At 39.3% G+C, this 14451-nt stretch overlaps 1 non-coding gene across 1 annotated transcript; it reads right to left on the bottom strand.

Annotated features, from left to right (window-relative positions):
* Positions 1-7683: 7683 nt before the first annotated feature.
* LOC145409125 (5S ribosomal RNA) lies at positions 7684-7802 on the bottom strand. The gene has a single exon (XR_013899049.1). It is a non-coding gene; the product is annotated as a 5S ribosomal RNA (ribosomal RNA).
* Positions 7803-14451: the final 6649 nt, after the last annotated feature.

Raw genomic sequence — 14451 nt, 5'->3', positions numbered from 1 at the left:
AGTAGAAGAAATAGCTACAGAACCATCAGAGTAGAAAAGAGGAGGGAAGGATGATGAGGTAAAGTTGTTAGAAAGATTTTTGGCAAGGTGCCAGAAGGAGCGGGAAGAATTCGAGTTGGAGAGTTGAGAGCATTTAGAAGGAAAAAGTGGATGTCAGATGAAACATGGAATGTAATTCAGGAAAGCAAAGAGGCTAAGTTAAGAAGTGAAGAAGAACATGTTGATGGCCAGGTAGTTGAAGTACTTAGAGCAAAGTATTGGAGTTTACATTCTGAAGTAAAAAGACTCGTTAGACGTGATAAGAGGAGACTATATAATGAAAAGGCGACAGAGACAGAAATTAAATTAAGTAAAAATGACGGTCAGAGCACAAGAGCAGCGTATCAGGCCATAAAGGAGTTAACTGGGACTGAAAAGAGAAGGAAGGAAATACCTGTACGAGATAGAAATGGTAATTTGATGACTAAAGATTTGGATATAAAAGGAAGATGGAAAGAGCACTTTGAGTCTGTTCTAAATAGACCAATCCCAGCTGAAGAGGACATTTTGCCAGCCGAGAGGGATTTGCAGATAGAAACAGGGGATATAACTATGGAAGAGGTAGCAAAATCTATAAAGGAGTTAAAGAATTTTAAGGCTCCAGGTGAGGATGGAATATTCCCTGAAATGCTTAAGGTGGAAAATGACGAGTTGATGAATGCACTTTTGAAACTTTTTAATGTGGCTTGGGATAATGGTGGAATTCCAGAAGATTGGAAAAATGGAATGATTATAAAAATACCAAAAAAGGGAGATTTAAGTGTGTGTGGCAATTGGAGGGGGATAACTTTGACACCTGTAGTTGCAAAAGACTTTTCCAAAATCTTGTTGAACAGAATAGGGCCAGTAATTGATAAAATTTTAAGAGAAGAACAAGCGGGATTTAGAAAGGGTCGAGGTTGTAATGATCAGATTTTTATTGTAAGGCATCTAATGCAACAAGCTAATGAGATGAAAATGCCACTTAACATGTGTTTTGTGGATTTTGAAAAGGCGTTTGATAGTGTTTCACGTGGAGCTATGTTGAAAATTATGAGATTCTATGGTATACCAGAAAAGTTTGTAAATATTATTAGAAGCCTGCATGAAGGTACTTTTTGTAAGGTAATGGTGGGTGGTTCTTTGAGTGATCCATTTCAAGTTAGGTCAGGAGTGATTCAAGGAGGAGTTCTTTCGCCATTGTTGTTTGTTTTGGTTATGGATTATGTTATGAAAAAGGTTGTAAGGAGAACAGGTGCAGGAATTAACTGGAAAGAAAATAAGAAGCTGATGGATTTGGACTATGCTGATGATATTGTACTGATTTGCGGAAGTATTTACGAGATGCAGAGGGTGCTCGATTGTCTGGTGGAGGAAGGAGAAAAAGTGGGATTGGTAATAAATTGTGGAAAGACTGAAATTATTAATATGAACGTGGAGAACCAAATCGATTGTGTAATTGGGAATAATGTGGTGAAGAATGTAGAAAATTTTAAATATCTGGGAACGATTGTATCATCTAATGGATCATTAAATAATGAAATTGAGGAGAGGATTAGACAGGCTTGGCGAGCTGTTGGAATGTTGAAATCTGTTTGGAATAATAATATGCTTTCGGTACATACTAAAGTGAAAATTTACAAGTCCATGGTTAGACCTATTTTAATTTACGGGCATGAGCCATGGTACAGTACAATTGCAACAGATCAGAAAATATTAGGATTTGAGAATAAAATACTGAGAAGGATTCTTGGGGTAAAGTGGCAAGACAGAGTTACAAATGAAAGAGTAAGGGATATTACGAGAGTGGAACCAGTTAATGAATATGTGAGACTGTCTCGCTGGAAGTGGCTGGGGCACATATACAGAAAAGAAGGTTGTTTAATACAGGATGTGCCAGAGTGGATTGCTAGAGGAAGAAGAGGTAGAGGTAGGCCGAGGGAAACCTGGTTGAGGACAATGAAAAAAGAAGCAGGAGAGGAGTGTTGGTGGGACCTGAAGGAGATGGCAAGAGACAAATATTGGTGGAGAGAGTTCATTGAGACCCTATGCATCCCGTGGGGTGCCACAGGAAATGATTGATTGATTGATTGATTACTATACTGTAATGACGTATTTTTTATCTTTATCTGCAGTATAGAAGGAACTGGTGAAGACTATGCCCAATTTTTTCTCCTTCCATCTGAAAAGTACCTCCTAAGCCATAATTATAAAATCATCCGGAGAGAGCACGAATATAAGAAAACGACGTCATGGCATACACAGGACTGATGAATGTTTGTATTCACCTTACCCCTACATGTCTCCAGAGGCTAAATAAAATCGTCTGCAGGTAGCACAAATAAAGCAGAGAAGCTTATTTAAAAGCTACAAACGCGTTGTTTTTAGCACTCACTACGAGAGGCTGTCAAATAATTTGGAAATAAGAAAAAACTGCAAACATTTAAGGGAAGCGAACGAAAGTCACTGGTATGTTTGTATGACCTTACGTTACCATCCCAAGCATTCAGGCGGTAAGTCACACCACAAAGCCAGCCAGGAGACAGGACGTGTGTGCTGGGCAATCTCCAGGTCCTGTCCTCCCCCCTTACTGTTTTTTAACCAGCCCATACCCCACTGACCGGGCTAATGTATGGCCCGGCCTGCACTATAGGTGCAGGGAATCTTTAAACGAACAAACGAAAGACGGTAACTTTATCTCGGATGTTTTCGCCCATGTGTTTACATGTTAATGGCACGTGCGCAGTAATTTTATTAATTTTTCCGCGAATCATAGCAATCACAGGTTGGGTTTAGGAAGATAAACACACACACACACACACGCGCACTGCAGCAAGCAACACCGGTCGGACGTGTATCACTGAACTCCGCTCTGGGAATACCTATATTCTATTTGTTTATGGGTCAAGCTCGTACCAGGCTAATTTAGGTGATGATCCAACATAGTAAAATATGAAACATCAAAGAAAGTGTAGCCTAAAGCAAGTAAACATCTATATCAGTGTCAAGGAATGTGATGAATTTCCTTATATCAGCTGAACAACACCAAGGTTAGCAGATGACAGAGCGATGCGAAAACTGTAAGTAGAGATCTTTTCCTTAACATGGCTTCATATTTTGGAATGATGCCTTTAGGAGGTGCTAAGAAAAGAGACAAAGGTCAAAAATAGGATGATGACTTCTACCCAGAAATGGCTGAAAAGGAAACTTACGATAAGTTAGTTGAAAAAGTACATAGACTAGACAGATTTTTTCAAGTGGAAATTGAAGAAATCAAGAATGAGCTACGCAAACAGAAGGAAAAAAAATGAGGAATTAGTAAAGGAAATAAACAAAAGCCGCAGCAATACATGAACTATCAACTGAGGTAAATTCACTGAAAACAAAGGCTGGTGAAATGGGGTGTACAATTGTTAACCATGAGAAAATTATGGTTGATTTCAGAAATGATACGGAGAAAATCAGACAAGCAAGCAGTCTCATAGACCAAAGTGGTAATATTGAAGAGAAAATAACACAGGTAAATGAAATGGTGAGAAATTAGAAAGATGAGTTACAAACTACGAATGCAGAAATGGTGAAAGTAAAGAATGATACAGATACAAAGGTAAAAGAAAAAAGTATGAAAAATGAAGTGAAAGAAATAAAGAATAACCCAGAACTAGTCAGGGAAGCCGTAGAGATAAACAAATATATAGTAATCAGTGCCATAGGTGAAGAAGAAATAAAAAAACAGAATCTCAAGGGACAAAAAGGAAATGGAAGATATAATGAACTCACTGCAGCAACTATCAGAGGATATCTGTGATAAAGTTACAGAACATAAAAGGCTAGGGAAATATAAGGGAAATATAACGGTCAGTGAAAGTAAGATTCCAGAGTGCAAACACTGTAGAGAAAAAAATAAATAATGCCAGCAAACACATGGAAAAACAGGAATTCTAAAAAGTAAGGATAAAAAGATGCCTAACTCAAGAGGAATTGGGAACACTAAAGAAGAGGGAGGAAGCAAAAACAAAAATCGAGGAAAGATCAGAGGAAGAGATGAGTTTTTTTTTATTTTTTTTTTACAAAGTAACTGGATTGCGGGTACGAAAGTGGTGCATAAGCAGCAGGGAGTTAAAAAAAAAAAAAAAAGAAGAAGAAGGCGATTGGCTCGAGCAAGTATGTAAACAAGATGTTTAAGTTGATGTACTCAAATGCAGATGCAATGATATCTAACTTATTAGAGATTAAATATTATACCAAAGATGAGGATCCACATATTATTTGCCTTTAAAAAAAGTAATAATAACCCCGTGGATATCAAACGATATCCAAAAATTAGTGGAATACTGTATATGGAGAAGAGATAGGAATTTCTAAAAAAGGAGGAGGAATTATAACATTAACAAAGAAAAATCTGCAAGTCAAAGAAACAGAAGTAGATATACCCTCAGAACTAATTGCAGTAGAGATTAATACATCTGAAGGGAAATGCATCCATCCATCCATCATCCAATACTATGCCGCCCCATGAGGAGCATAGGAGCCCGGGGCTAGACAAGTTGGTCCTGACATTTAAGATGAGAGTGACCAGCCTCACTCATCCCTAAGTGGCATTACGTGAACAATAAACCCCAACCACCTCGTGGATATAAACCTTCATCGGCTTAGTCCGATTGGGGCACCGTAATTACCCACTAAACCACCAGACGCCAAAATTTGGTTATATTGTTACCACCCAGCGTAATATATGGTTTCCTGGTGTACAGGAAACCATTTGGCTTCTCACTCAGTGTACAGTCACCCACAGGCAGAAGGAAGAGGAGAGAATGAAGGAAAGAAAGACAGAAGAGGGAGTGTAAAGTCCCCCGTAGGCAGAAGGACCAGGAAAGAATGAAGGAAAGAAAGCAGAGGAGGATGGAAGGAAAGAAAGCAGAGGAGGATGGAAGGAAAGAAGGATGAAGGGAAATTAATTGTGGCAAATATATACATGACACCCAAAATAACAAATTGGGAAAGAGGCGAATATGAAGACCTGGCAGAGAGTACAATTCAGGGTTTAAGAGTATTACTACGTAGAATGGAAGAGAAATCTGTAAAAATTATATTAATTGGAGATTTCAATACAAATAGAAATTGGAATACTCTAGATGTAAGAAACCATGAGAGCTGTTGGGACCGAAAGCTCCTGGATCTTGTGCAGGAGATTTTCCTAACACAATAGGTAAAGGAAGACACCAGAAAAAGAGGACTTGATGATCTGTCAGTACTAGACCTTATATTTACTAGACAAGAAAATGATACTGACAGTACTGTATAATATATCAACCTCCATTCGGCAAAGGCGACCATGCAGTATCAAATTGCAACATCAGGATTGCATATGACATACTGTAGTTAACTGTAATGACAGTTACAAAAAGAACATAAACTACTGTACAAAAAGGGCAACTACCATGACCTAAAGAAATACTTCCTAGAAAAAGACTGGGAAAAGGAACTTAGAGGACAAGATTTAAATGATATGTATAGAAAATTCTGCGAACTTTATGATATAGGAGTCCAAAATTACATCTCACAGCTAAAGAAGCAGAAATGAAAATAAAGAAATGGTTTAATAAAGGATGTAAAAAATTAAAATAAAAAAGACTCTTGTTGTGAAACATATACAGAAGGCACAATAGTGAGAGGGCATACAACAACTATAAACAGGCAAGAAACTATTATACAAGGATAAGGAGAGAATCCCAAAGACAGTTTGTGGAAGACATTATAAATAAAAGTGGTGATCAACCGAATCTATTTTACAGCTACATCCGAAGCAGACGCAAAGTTAAAAATAAAATACAGTCCATTACGGACGAGGGGATCATCTATACACAAGAGAAAGATATTTATGAAGCACAAAGTATCCAATCAGTTTTTACAGAAGAAAATAATTTTGAGAGAGAGGACATAGAACATGCGTGCCCACACATAATACCAGATATACAAATATCAGAAAAAGATATACAGGAGGAGTTAATTAAGTTAGACAAAGGAAAAGCAAATGGTCCTCACAAAATTTCATGTTAGGTGATACATGAATGTGCAAAAGAGTTAAGTAGACCATTATTTAATATTCAAGGAATCTTTAGGTCAAGGTAAACTACCTGATATCTGGAAGAAAGCAAACATTGTTCAAGAAAGGGAATAGACAGAATCCACTCAACTACCGACCAGTATCACTAACTAGCGTTATAAGTAAAGTACTAAAAAAGCTGATAAGAAAAGTTTGGGTAAACCATCTAGAACACAATATGTTAACAGAATGGCAGTTTGGTTTTAGAAAGGGAAAATCATGCATTACTAATCTATTAAGCTACAATGATAGACTTGCAGAAACATTACAGAAAAGCAAAGGATTAGACAATATGTATCTAAATTTCAAGAAAGCATTTTGACAGAGTACCACACCAAAGACTTTTATGGAAACTGTACCATCAAAGAGGTATCCAAGACAACCTGTGCTGTTAGATGCAGGATTTTCTCAGAAAAAGGGAAATGAAAACAGAACTAAGGGAAAATTACTTATCATGGAGGGAAGGGACTAGCAGAGTTCCACAGGGCTCAGTGCTGGCACCAGTTATGTTTTTAGTGTATATAAAAATGACAGATAGTAACGCTGGAAATGAAAGCTAACTGAATATGTTTGCTGATGATGCAAAAATACAAAGGAGAATCACTAACACAGACTCTTTTATAGAGCTACAATAAGAATTAAATAAACTTCAGTGAAGCAATACATGGCAAACGGAATTGAATGTGGACAAGTGTCATGTAATTAAGTTCGGTAAAAGTGGAAAAAGACCAAATTGGGATTATAAGTTAGGAAGTAAATCTCTACACATATCAGAAAGAGAGAGGGACCTAGGAGTGATTATCAATAACAGAATATCTCCGGCTGACCACATCGGTGAGAAGGTATGGAATGTTTATACAGTGCTTGCTAATATGAGAATAGCATTCACATACATAAATGAAGACATGAAGAGAAAGATAATATCATTCATCAGACCAACCCTGGAGTATGCATCAGTAGTCTGGACTCCCCATCTCAAGAAACATATAAATAATTTTAAAAAAAAGTTCAAAGGGCCGTTACAAGATTGGTGCCAAGCTTAAGGGATATTAACTACGAAGAAAGACTAGAAAAAATGAATCTTCCAACACTACAGGAGACAAGGAAAAGTGGAGACATGATTATGCTACAGTTAACAAATGTGTCTCAGGGAAAAAGAAAATAGACATAAATGCGTATACTGTATAACCTATGGGGGAAGCCTCAGCAAGAGGACACTGCAAAAAACTGCATAAAAAGAGCGGTAATAATGAGGTAAGGAAATTCAGTTTCCCAAATAGTGCAATTGATCAATGGGATGCACTACTGAATGAAGTAGTGTGTGCCGAAAAAATTCATAAATTTAACCCGCGCCGTCCCGAGGACGTACTTCCACGTCCTTACGTTTTGTCACAGCTAATCCCGAGGACGTACTTCAACGTCCTGCAATTGCAAGGTTCATTCATTCATTCATTCATTGCCAGACGCCATGTATCCCAGACAGGGTGGCCAAGGGCTTAGAGTTAATTGTTTTACAGGGAGGGGCACTAATCCTCCACCAACCCCACTTGACGTAGGGATGCCAACAGCATCTGGTGTTCCCAGGCGGTCACCCATCCAAGTACTAACCAGACCCAACGTTGCTTAACTTCGCTGATCGAACGGGAAGCGGTGTACTCAACGTGGTATGGCCGTTGGTTCATAATTTCCACAATTTTCAATTTTCACGAGTCATTTTTGGTACGTATACACGGGACACATGCCTCAACAAGATGCCAGGCAGAGACAATGCCTTACCCAGCATGACCTCCTCCCCCCCCCTGCATGCCCTTTTCTCAGCAATTCACCTGTTATCAGTGACCTGGCCAGTATAGCCATGTCATGCCACGGTACGAAATTCAGGGCCAGAGTGATTCCCCAATCAATGACAATGTGGAGGACAAACTTTACATAGCATTAGAGGAAGAAACAGTTAGAAATGATGATCAGGTAATGTGGCAAAAAAAGGTCAGGTATTAGTGAGTGAAACAATGCTTATAATGCCTATATTACTGCTTGAAAACCAATATACTCTTGTACTACATATAAATTCGTAACAGTAAATAAATAAATACCGTTTATGAGTGGTGTGAAATAGTTATCCTCCCATAGAACTCGTTTTCTTTGGTGCCAGCCTGATAGAAAACCCAGTAAGGTAAGGAGGCTCTCCTACCTGTAATGAGTATTTTAAACCTCAGGTGAGCGATTTCTCTATGAATTTTCGATGTTTCTCACCAAAAGCGAAAGTTTTAGCAAAAAAAAAAAAAAAAGGGTTGAAAAATGGTCGGGATTGGGGGGTACCAGTGGTCAAAAAGTGGTCGGGACGGGGCGGGTTAAGGATAAGTGTGATAAAAATGATTTCATACACGGGACAGTACGAACTTGACTCCTTCCTGTTAACATACAATTAGGTAAGAACACACACACACACACACACACACACACACACACACACACACAAATTGCCAGATGCGCCATATCAATCTCTTCACATCTGAAGAAAATAAAAGTTGATTGTAGAAAATTGAAAACAATGTTCCCGGGACCAGCCTGGGGTGCACGCAAATGTATTGCCTCATGGCCAGTAGACGGTTGTAGCTTGGACTTAAAAAAAAAAAAAAAAGTATAGTCATCTAACTGAAAGGTGTAGTGGGAACTGGAGTCTTCCAAGTCTCCTTAGTACAAGGCTCCTAATATCCTCAGTACAAGGTGTCTTTTCATAAAGCTGCTTTAAATAAGGGGATGATAACAAGAATATAATGTATAAAGACATCATTTTATGGAAGAAGTCAATGGGTAATTACGAGCAAGCAAGCGAAGCGAGCAAGCGATGTTTCTTCTTAGGTAAGTTTGGAAATGAGCGACTAGGCCCGAGTCGACTGTCATGGTAAACAGAAACTACTAACCTTAATCCTATGTGAAATAGAGTTTAAATTGTTTCTGCATATGATACATATATCCAACAAATTTTGCTGTTAAGTAAAAACTCACCCATAAAGGTGTAGGAACCATCGATTTTTCCAAGGGAGTGTTTGGCTATAATCAGTGACCGCCTCAGTTACGAAATCAAAAAAGGTTTTCTGTTGTAAAACTGTTTCTTAGCCTCAGCTTCCTCTATCAAATAATGGAGGTTCAACTTATAATTTTATATCAGAAGGAAACCATGATAACATGGAACTCGCTCGCTCGTCATGCACTCAAAAAGCTCATTTAACTAGTGGTAATAGTATCATTATTCCTTCATTGCCAGTGGTCTCCCTAAAGCTTTATCTTTTAGTCTGATAGCACATTTTATACTGTTTTTCTCGCTGTTTCCAAGGACTGTTATTCAACTTGCACAAGACTTCCGAACTATATGAATAAAGTATGGCTTTTGCTAACTTCACTTCTAAAGCTCTGTCCTTAGAAAATAATGTCATCTAGTAATGTCAACAAGAAATTACAGAATACGATACTGTACTCCCAGGTGTAATGATGTCTGAGAGTTAAAAAAAAAAAAAAAAAAACAGTATCATACTGTACCGAATCCCTTCTGGCCGAAAGTTTTCATGCTGTATATCATTCTTGTTGCCACCAGACAAATTTGTTCAACACTTCTTCAGTATGAGAGGTTCTGTCATGCAATGCATTAAATCAATTGTTTGGTAATCAGAATGATGAAAATTAACCCACTGCATCCCGTTGACGTACATATGCGCCCAAACATTTTGTGACTGTGGCTTCCGTTGACGTTTATAAACGTGCCGCAATTGCAAGGTATGTCATTTGCATATTTTTCAAATTTCGCGTGGATTTTTGGTACATATACATAGGACACCTTCCACTACCCAAGGCCAGGTGGGGACAATGCTTATCTCATGTGACCTCCCCCCCCTCACGCCATTGTCTTGGCAACTCACCTGTTACCAGTGACCTGGCCAGCAAAGACATGTTGGGCCATTGTGATTCCCCAGTCAATGACAATGTGGAGGACAAAGTTTACATGATGTTAGAGGAAGAAACGTGCAGAAGTGATGAGGAGGTAACATTGCCAAAGTGGGTGCGGTATGTTGAGGTGTTTGGTGGGTGAAGCAACACTTATATCACCTATATTACTGTATGAAAACCAATATACTCGTGTACTACATATAAAATCGTACCAAATAAATAAATATCTGCCTATTCTGAGTGGTTTGGAGTAGTTACCCCTCCCATACAAAACATCTTGGCCTGACTCGAGAGAACACGGTACCAGGTGAATGTAGGGTCACATGTACCAGCATTTCTAAGCTCAGGTGAGCACTTTCTCTCTGAATTTTTGATGTTTCTCATCAAAAGCGGAGGTTTTAGCAAAAAAATTAATAAATAAAAATAAAAAATTGCCGGGATTGGAGGAGGTCATTTGTGAAAAATCTGCGGGGACACGGCAGGTTAATGTAAACGCACTGAAAGATTTAAAATAGTATTGTTTTGTATTTGATTACCAATACAGATTCTTTAGTACCTCTTCCTTACAAGTTTCTTTATGTATTCAGTACATGTACCTCTTTAATAGGAAAAAGTACTTTTACCTTTCTAAAAGGCATATACATTGTGACCCCCCCAAAACTCCCACATTTCGAAAGGCTGTAGCATTGGCAGTAGTGAGGCAGGAGGGGTGGGGCTAGGGTCTGTTGGTAGCCCAACCCCAACCGTCCTCAGTCGCCAACATGGCGTGGTTGGGAGCACATCGTGCGTTCACTGTCGAAGCATTTCACAAACAACCGTTCTGTGATCTCCGTGCAGAGGGCCTTTCGAAGACGTTTCAGTATTCCACGGAACCAAAACGTTCCAGATCGGAAAACCATCTTGCAGTGGGTTGAGAATTTCAGGGCAACAGGCTCAGCTTTAAAATGAAAATCACCTGGTCGACCTAGGAGCGCTAGTACGCCTGAGAATATTGAAGCATTGAGGTGATCTGTTGTGCAGTCTCCGAGACGCTCTGCATGGAAGCATGCTTTAGTTGTAGGGATATCCCAGGAAACTGTATGGAGAATCTTACACAAAGGCCTTCACTTCCATCCATACAAAATGATGGTTGTGCAAGAACTCAATGAGAGAGACTGGATAAGCCACAGGGAGTTATGTGAGAACATTCTGCAACGTGTTCCGGAAGAAGCTGTTCTCTTGTGAAGTGACGAAGCTCATTTTCATTTGAGTGGCTCTGTAAACAAACAAAATTTTCGCTATTGGTCTGAAGACAACCCTCGCATGCTACACGAAAGACCGTTGCACTCCGATCGAGTGACTGTGTGGTGCACTGTTGCCAATGTTTCCGGATCGGATGATCTCGTTGCATGGCGATGTTGGGTGGCCGGCCCATTTCCCTGACCTCGCCCCTTGTGATTTTTTTCTGTGGGGCTACCTTAAATCACGAGTGTATACTCATCGACCCCAAACTCTTGAATCCCTTAAGGTTGCTATTCAGCAGATGATAGCCGCTGGTCCACCCAACATAACCCACTGAGCCACGGCAGCCTTCAGAAATCGCCTCCAAGCGTGTATAGACAATGACGGCCACCATTTGGAGGATGTCATCTTTAAAACATGATGAATAAAAACTGTATTGAATGAAGTTTCACTTGTGGAAATAATATTTTGATTATCTTTAACCTTTTTTTTTTCATTTACCTTTGAAATGTGGGAGGTTTTGGGGGGTCACCCTGTATGTATATCTATCTATCTATCTAAATATATATATATATATATATATATATATATATATATATATTGTTCCCTACTCTGTTTGTTATTACTCCTTTATCGGACTGCGTACAACGCTCGTTGCCACATTGGGCCTGTTTTACCTGAAACTTACTATGCTTGAACATCTAGGTTTGATAAATCGAGATACTTGTCACATTTTAGATATAAGCCTCTTAAATGAATTTATAGGTCAAAGGGGGTAAAAACGATGGGCGCAGAAATACCAAATACCAAAACAATCTTAGCAGTAAAGACACACCCTAAGTTCGGTTTTGAAAACCATTACGGCAGTGAATGACTTTGATTTGTATGTGTCTTCCTGCATGTTATACAATTACGAGAGAAAAAGGACCTTGTGTTTAGCCAACAGAGGGATAGGCCTATTGTGTCGGAAGCAAACATTGAGAAATGTCGTTTTTTTGCACGTAAATTACTGATTTATTCTTGCTACCTTCAGACGATTTCATTAAAACTTTGAAGAAACATCTTGCAGTGAAGTGGTTAGATAGTATCAGTTAAAGTTACTATGAAACGTCTCCATTGAGCTAAATATAGAACTAAATAAGATCGTATGGTCGTAGAAAGAATAAGCTAAAAAGGATGGCATTGCGGTGAAGATGTTGATATTCTCACTTCATTATGCAGAATCTTTATTAAAACGAAATAAATAATATGCATGGAAAAAGAAGAGTCTGGTAAGGAAAATAAATCGCTAAGGAATATGTTCTACAAGGCATCCACAGCCGATAGGAATATGGGTCTTAATATCAGAACCTTAAGTACATAGGAAGCTCCCTGACATCTCTTTCTAATCACTTCCATAATACTGTATATTGACGTCTTTTGTATAGGTCTTTCTTATATCCAGTCGTTTGACTCACGTTCAGGAGAGTTTTTATTCTCGTTGTTTAGCCGGAAAAGTTAGATGTAAACTTCGTTAATCAATCATATATTTGGACTAATCATTCCACTACTAAAGCAGTTTCCTACTTTGAGTAAAATGTCTACCTGACGCAAGAAACGACCAGCGTATCGAAGGAGTTGTGTACTTTATTCTGAGGGCGTATAAGCCTTGTTTTATTGCTACCATACGACAATTTAAATTAAGCTGATGAGATATCTTTCATACTTGAAAACTTGAATGGGAGTTGTTTCTAACTCCTGCACAGGGTGTAGACTGAAGCATCAGTCAAACAGGGCTGTACTTCTAAGGTGAATGGAAAGCTGATGAAAGGGAAAGCTGGAGCTCCCGTTTCATCAGCCCTCCGGACTAGCTCCCGACCATCCCACTTTGCCGAACTTTTTCAGTGTTTCAGTAAAACAGAGAATAGGTCAGCATGCTCTCCATTACAAGTTCCTGTTTCTGTCAACACCAAACTACATGCACATTGCTCAATTCACTTCCTATTCAAAAATTTAACAGAAACAATGGCGTCTAATAACCAAGCCTTGGGGTCCCCAGAGGGATGGGACAATAAATGCCCCCACCATCCACCCCTCTCCCAGTGACGACCCTGCGAGATGCCTGGAACCACTGTCTGACTCACTTTTTCTCCATTTCTGCAACACTTGCAGCCTTTCCTCAAACTTTCTCTCTGCTGAGTACCACCTCTCCTCCTCTAAACCTCATCTTCTTTTCCTGAGACTCAGCTGTCTGAGACAACTAATAGCAAACTCTATATCTTACTTTCACTATACTCGATTCAAAGCCGAAGGTCGCTGTTGTGTATATGTACGCAGTGACATAGCTTGCTCTCGTGTTGCTGAACCTGAATCATCTGCATTTTGTACTCTCTGGCTTTGGCTTTCATATCATTCTCTGACTTAATATATCTGCACTGTTTACTTATCACCCAATTTTACTGACTATGAAAAATTCTTCGACTACCTTACTTCTAAGATGGAACACATCCTATCCATTTCTCCTTTCTCTGAAATCTCCATTCTAGAGGATGGCAGTGTTCAACCACTGCCTTTGGCTCTCCTCTCCTTTCATTGATCTACTTGGTGAACAAGTCTATATTTTTTTCTATCCTTAATGACCTCGAACAGCTTGTACAAAACTCTGCTCTTATCCATGTCTTCCTTGGGGAGAGGTCTAACATATATGCATGACCTCCTCCATACAGCTGATCCATCTGCCTACACTGTTAACCCTCTCAGACTCATTCGACGCAGCCTGTGTCGAACAACTTCTGAGTACTGCATGAACTCCACGTGCTGGCCCAGACCATGCGCACTCCACACCCTTCACTCAGTGATGTGTGCGACATCGGAAAATGTTTCCATTAAACTTTCGCCCCTGCCCTTATTTATAACTGTATTGTTATGAAGGTGCTACATGTTACATGAGGTGCTACCCAAAAGTTCAGGTTATTTGAATATTATAGGAAAATGAATTACCTTACCTCCTAGTTTTCACTGTTGCCTTCGAAGTAGTCCCCTTGGGCATGTATACCGTGGTCCCAGCGTTTTTTCCACGAGTCCATGCATCCCTGGAAGGCTTCAGGCGCGATAGTCTTGAGCAACTCCTGCGATTCTGTCTGGATCTCCTCAATCGAGTCAAATCGACGCCCTTTCAGTTG

Source organism: Coenobita brevimanus, chromosome 79, assembly GCF_032717465.1.
Source record: "Coenobita brevimanus isolate Jiangsu-jjx chromosome 79, ASM3271746v2, whole genome shotgun sequence".
NCBI classification, from domain to species: Eukaryota; Metazoa; Arthropoda; class Malacostraca; order Decapoda; family Coenobitidae; genus Coenobita; species Coenobita brevimanus.
The sequence above is the reverse complement of the archived record's forward strand: the minus strand, read 5'-3'. Positions and strand labels throughout refer to the sequence as shown.